The 6,497-nt window shown below is 44.4% G+C and overlaps 1 pseudogene; it reads right to left on the bottom strand.

Annotated features, from left to right (window-relative positions):
* Window positions 1-770: 770 nt before the first annotated feature.
* Window positions 771-5,062, bottom strand: LOC114897805 (annotated as a pseudogene).
* Window positions 5,063-6,497: the final 1,435 nt, after the last annotated feature.

Here is a 6,497-nt window from a genome sequence, read left to right as displayed (position 1 = left end):
TGGAAAAATGTCTATTCAAGTCTTCTGCCCATTTTTTAACCACTTTGTTTATTTTATTGATACTGAGTTATATGAGTTGTTTATATGTTTTGGAAATTAACCCCTTATTAGTTATATCATTTGAAAATACTTCCTTTCATTCAGTAGGTTGTCTTTTTGTTTTGTCAATGGTTTCCTTTGCTGTAAAAAGCTTTTAAGTTTAATTAGGTCCCATTTGTTTATTTTTTGCTTTTGTTTCCTTTGCCTTAGGAGATAGGTCCAAAAAAATATTGCCGCAATTTATGTTAAAGAGTGTTCTGCCTATGTTTTCTTCTAGTAGTTTATGGTTTCTGTTCTTACATTTAGGTTTTTAATCCATTTTGAGTTTATCTTTGCATATGGTGTTATAGAGCATTCTAATTTCATTCTTTTAAATGTAGGTGTCCCGTTTTCCCAGCACCACTTTTTTTTTTAACGGAGATTTTTTTCTTTATTCAGAAACTTAAGACTTGGGTACATCAAATAAAACCAATTTCTGGGGGAAAAAAATCAAAATCCACAATAGAAAAAAAAAGTTAACACTGTCTGGGCCATATCAGAACCCAGAGTATATATTCTTTTAATTGAAAATGTCTAGGCATTTCATAATTGACCTTTTGATATGAACTGACCTATAACATTTTCAATTTGTCGTTCTCGGTGTTGAGTACATAGGACAAGCTAGGAAGTCTTCAAACCTTGAGCTGAATTCCATGAGGGTTTATTTGGCTTTTGAATCGGTTTGTCCTTGTCTAAGAGATAGCAGCAGCAACAGCGCCCACCTTCTGGGCAGCTTCTTTCTTGGCATGATGAGCCTGTAGGACTGTCACATCTTTATCTACCTTGGAGCAGAGAGACTCGGGGGACTCCAGCATGTGCAGCAGCATAGAGCTGTCAATCCTCAGCAGCACTCCCATAATCTTCCCAGCCAGGTTTGAGTGCATGGTCTAGATGAGCGGGAACAAACGTTCACCCAGCATCTGCTTCTGTTCCTTGGGGGGGGCGGGGGGAAGAGGAGAGCTGCGGCCAGCATAGAGGCAGTCAGCGGCTCCTGCCCCTGCACATGGACCGCAGGCTGGGGTGCCTGTAGGGGCTGGATGGCAGGGTGAGGGCTGCGGACACTGGAGGCGTATTCGTAAGGTGCAACAGCCCAAGGAGCAGCCGCAGCAACAGCAGCACAAGGCGCTAAGTTCTGCACAGCTGTGGGAACTCACAGACTCACAGCTGTCAGTCAGCCCTTGCTGGGCAGCACCAGCCCCACCAAAGTCCATAGCCAAGCAGTCCGGGCACTCAGACCTGACTCTCTGAGCGGTTGTAGAGAGGCCGCGAGAGGCCAGAGCATTACCAGTTGGAGCCAGATGGCGAAGAGCTGGACGAGGCCCAGACTGGCGTATAGCACTTGGCATTCCTTGGAAGCCTTGAGGTCTCCCACGTTGCTGCCAGCATGGATTAGGCCTCATCTGTGCTAACTGGTTAGGTGTATAATATGGAGGTCTTCCCCGAGCCTGTGGAACTGCTGGCACAAAGCAGCCCCCAGCTGCATGCTGGAACTGATTTAAGATGGTATTGGCAGGGAGAGCTCTCATCACAGCCACCTGCTGCATATACCGGTTGGTCAGGTGAGCCTTTTTCTCTTCCTTTCTCTGGGCCAGGGTGACATACAGTGACTTGGAGCCCACAATGTATCCACTCAGTGACTGCTTTGGTTGCCTCTTCAGGGGCTGAGGAGCAGACAAAGCCAAACCCTTGCTTCTCCCATCCTCCAGCATCACCTTAGCACTGGTGATTGATCCTACTGGGCATATACCCTGAGACAACCATAATTCAAAAGGATACATGGGGCTTCCCTGGTGGCACAGTGGTTAAGAATCCACCTGCCAATGCAGGAGACACGGGTTTGAGCCCTGGTCCGGGAAGATCCCACATGCCATGGAGCAACTAAGCCCGTGCACCACAACTACTGAGCCTGCGCTCTAGAGCCTGCGAGTCACAACTACTGAGCCCACGCGCCTAGAGCCTGTGCTCCGCAACAAGAGAAGCCACCGCAATGAGAAGCCCGCGCACCGCAACAAAGAGTAGCCCCCGCTCGCAGCAACTAGAGAAAGCCCGCGCACAGCAATAAAGACCCAACACAGACCAAAAAAACTAATTAATTAATTAATTATTTTAAATGATAACAATTTAAAAAAAAGATGCATGTACTACAATGTTCACTGCAGCACTATTTACAATAGCCAGGACATGGAAGCAACCTAAATGTCCATCAACAGATGAATGGATAAAGAAGATGTGGCACATATACACAATGGAATATTACTCAGCCATAAAAAGGAAAGAAATTGAATTATTTGTAGTGAGGTGGATGGACCTAGAGTCTTTCATATGGAGTGAAGTAAGTCAGAAAGAGAAAAACAAATACCGTATGCTAATGCATATATATGGAATCCAAAAAAAATGGTACTGACGAACCTAGTGGCAGGACAGGAATAAAGACGCAGATGTAGGGAACAGACTTGAGGACACGGAGGGGGAAGGGGAGGCTGGGACGAAGTGTGAGAGTAGCATTGACATATATACACTACCAAATGTAAAATAGATAGCTAGTGGGAAGCAGCTGCATAGCACAGGGAGATCAACTCAATGCTCTGTGATGACCTAGAGGGGTGGGATAGGGAAGGTGGGAGGGAGGCTCAAGAGGGAAGGGATATGGGGACATATGTATATGTATAGCTGATTCACTTTGTTGTACAGTAGAAACTAACACGACATTGTAAAGCCATTATACTCCAATAAAGATGTGAAAAAAAAAAGGAGGAAACTCTTAACTTCTCATCATCAATGGTATCACCCAAGTTCTTAATGTAGAGATTCAGCCCCTGATAGCAACTACTTCTTTCCTGTTTCAGCTGTTCAAATTTCAGCTTTAAATCAGCCTGCCATTCCACTTTCCTCTGTGGATGGCCAAAGAAAATTACTTTCCCACTGATTTAGGATTTTCTGTGTATAGTATCATGACATCTGCAAGCAGTGACAGCTTTACTTCGTTCTTTCCAATTTGGATTCCTTTTTTTTTTTTCCCTGTCTGATTGCTGTGGCTAGGACTTCCAAAACTATGTTGAATAAAAGTGGTGAGAGTGGACATACTTGTCTTGTTCCTGATCTTAGAAGAAATGCTTTCAGCTTTTCACTACTGAGTATGATGTTAGCTGTGAGTTTATCATATATGGCCTTTATTATGTTAAGGTATGTTCTCTGTATACCACTTTCTGGAGAGATTTTTATCTTAAATGTATGTTGAACTTTATCAGAAGCTTTTTCTGCATTATTGAGATGACAATGTGGTTTTTATTCTTCAGTCTGTTAATATGATATATCACATAGATAGACTTGCAGACATTGGACCATCCTTGCATCCTTGGGATAAATCCCACTTGACCATGATGTATGACCTTTTTAATGTATTGTTGGATTTAGTTTGCTAATATTTTGTTGAGGATTTTTGCATCTATGTTCATCAGTATTATTGACCTGTAATTTTCTTTTTGTGTGATATCTTCATCTGATTTTGGTATCAGGGTGATGCTGGCCTCATAGAATGAGTTCGGAAGTATTTTTTCCTCTGGAATTTTTTGTAATCGTTTGAGAAGAATAGTTGTTAACTCTTCTCTAAGTGTCTAGATGTCTGTTTCCTTTCCCAGGTTAGGGAAGTTTGCAGCTATTATGTCTTCAAATATATTCTCAGCCCCTTTCTCTCTCTCTTCTTCTTCTGGGACTCCTATAATGTGAATTGTCATACACTTGGTGTTGTCCCAGAGATCTCTTACACTGTCCTCATTTCTTTTTATTCTTTTTTTCTTTTTTCTGCTCAACATCAGTGATTTCTACTACTCTGTCTTCTACCTCACTGATCCATTCCTCTGTATCATTTAGTCTACAGCTGATTCCTTCTAGTGTATTTGTCATTTCAGTTACTGTATCCTTCAGTTCTGTTGGTTGTTCTTTATACTTTCAAACATTTTGTTAAAAACTTCGCTGTGCACTCATTCTTCTAAACCTGGGACCCCAGGGCCCTGCAGCCAGAGACTCTGAGACCTAGCATCACCCACCAGTGAGCAGGAACCAGCCCCACAATCCCTGGCCCTGCCCACAATCAAGTCTGCTCTAGCCTTGAGACTAGGCTCATCCACCAGTGGGGTTCACTCATTCTTTTCCTGAGGTCTTTGATCATCATTATGACCATTACCCTGAATTCCTTCTCAGGTAGATTTCCTATCTCAGCTTCACTTAGTTTTTCTTCTGGGGTTTTATCTTGTTCCTTAGTTTGGAACATGTTCCTCTGTTGCCTCATTTTGCCCCACTTGCTGTTTTATTTCTATGTAACTGGTAGGTTGGTTATGTTTTCTGACCTTGGAGAAGTGGCCTTTTGTAAGAGACATCCTACATGTCTCTGCAACGTACTCATCTCTAGGGGTGCCCCCCTACGTGGGCTGTGGGGATCCTTCTGTTGTAGTGGGATGACTCCTGTAGGTGGTCTGGTTGACTTGCTTGGCCCTCTGTCCAGTTGGTTGCCAAGCCCTGCCTTGTGTGGGGGCTGCCAGCCACTGATTGGCAGGGCTGGATCATCAGGCATCTGACTGCAGAACCCTGGAAGTTACTGGGGCTAGTCCTGTTTCGCTGGTGAGCAAAGTTGGGGTCCAGGAGATCCTGAGGCCGGTGCTCACCCACCAGTGGGTGAAACCAGGTGCTTGGGCTACTGCTGGCCCACTGATGGAAAAGCCAGGTCCTAGGGTCTGACTGCCAGGCCCAGGTGTCCCACAGCTGGTGTTGGATCACTGATGGGTGGCGTTGATTCCTGACACACCTGGCTGAGTGGTCTGGGGTGTCCCGAAGCTTTTGTCTGTCCACTGGTGGTGAGGCTGGTCCCAAGGTTAAAGCAGACTTGATGCTGGGCAGGGCCAGGGGTTCTGGGGCTGGTACCTGACAACTGGTAGATGGCGCTGGGTCTGAGTCTCTGGCTGCAGGCGTCTGGGGTCCTGGGTCTCATGCCTATGCACTGGTATGTGGAGCTGGGTCCCAGGTCCTCTGGTGAGCAGAGCCATATCCAGGGGTGGCCTGGGCTCAGGAGGTCTTAAGGCAGCCTCTCTGCTGGTGGGTGTGTCTGTGTCCACACCCAGTTAGTTGCTTGGCTTGAGGAGTCCCTGTTTTTGTACCTACATGCTATTGTGTCAGGCTGGGGCTGGGTCCTGAGGCTAATAAGCTAGAGGGAGGACTCCAAAATGGCACTTACCAGCACCAGTGTCCAAGTGGTAGAAAGAGTTTCCAAAAATGGCTGCACCAGTGTCTATGTCCCCAAGGTATGCTCCAGATGGCTTTTGCCTCTCCAACATCGGCAGGTAGGTCTGACCCAGGCTCCTGTCAAATTACTACTTCTGCCCTGGGTCCTGGAGCATGTGAAATTTTGTGTATGCCCTTTAAGAGTGGAGTCCCTATTTCCCTCAACCCTGTGGTACTCCCACAGTAAGCCCTGCTGGCCTTCAAAGCCAAACGTTCTGGGGACTGATGTGGGGCTCAGACCCCTCACTCCTTGGGGAGAACCTCTGCAATTATAATTATTCTCCCATTTGTGGGTCACCTACCCCAGGGTATGGGACGTGACTATACCATGACTGCCCATTCTACCCATCTTGTTGTGGCTCCTTCTTTATATGTTCAACTGTAGATGATCTTTCCTGGTAGATTCTTGTCTTTTTCGTCGATGGGTTTTCTGTAGATAGTTGTAATTTTGGTGTGCCTGTGAAGGGAGGGGAGCTCAGGGTCTTTCTACTCTGCCAGCTTGGTGGATCTCCACTGGAGCATTTATTTTTAATGAAGTATACAGTAATTGAAATACAATGTTATATTAGTTTCAGGTGTTCAACATAGTGATTCAGCATTTATATACAGTATGAGGTGATCACCAAGGTAAGTCTAGGTACCACCTGTCACCATTTAAAGTTATTCAAATATTATTGACCCTATGAACTATTCTGTATATTATATCCTCATGACTTATTCATTTAATAACTGAAAGTTTGTGGCTTTTAGTCTCCTTCACCTATTTTGCTCATCCTCCAAACCCCTCTTCTCTGGCCACAACCAGCTTGCTCTCTGTATCTATACATCTGTTTCTGTTTTGTTTGCTCATCTGTTCTGTTTTTTAGATTCCACATATGAATGAAATCATACAGTATTTGTCTTTCTGTCTGACATTTCATTTAGCATAATATCCTCTAGATCCATCCCATGTTGTTGCAAATAGCATGATTTCTTTTCTTCTTAATGGCTGAGTGACATTCCATTGTGAGATATATAAATAAATAAATATAAATATAAATATAAATATATATATATATATATCTCACATCTTTTTTACCATTCATCCAGCAGTGGATACTTCAGTTGCTTCTATATCTTGGCTATTGAAAATAATGCTGCAATGA

The sequence above is a fragment of the Monodon monoceros genome, unplaced genomic scaffold (assembly GCF_005190385.1).
Source record: "Monodon monoceros isolate NGI ecotype Baffin Bay Population unplaced genomic scaffold, NGI_Narwhal_1 Super_Scaffold_18, whole genome shotgun sequence".
NCBI classification, from domain to species: Eukaryota; Metazoa; Chordata; class Mammalia; order Artiodactyla; family Monodontidae; genus Monodon; species Monodon monoceros.
Note: the sequence above shows the minus strand (reverse complement) of the source record. Positions and strands in the feature narration are given on the sequence as shown.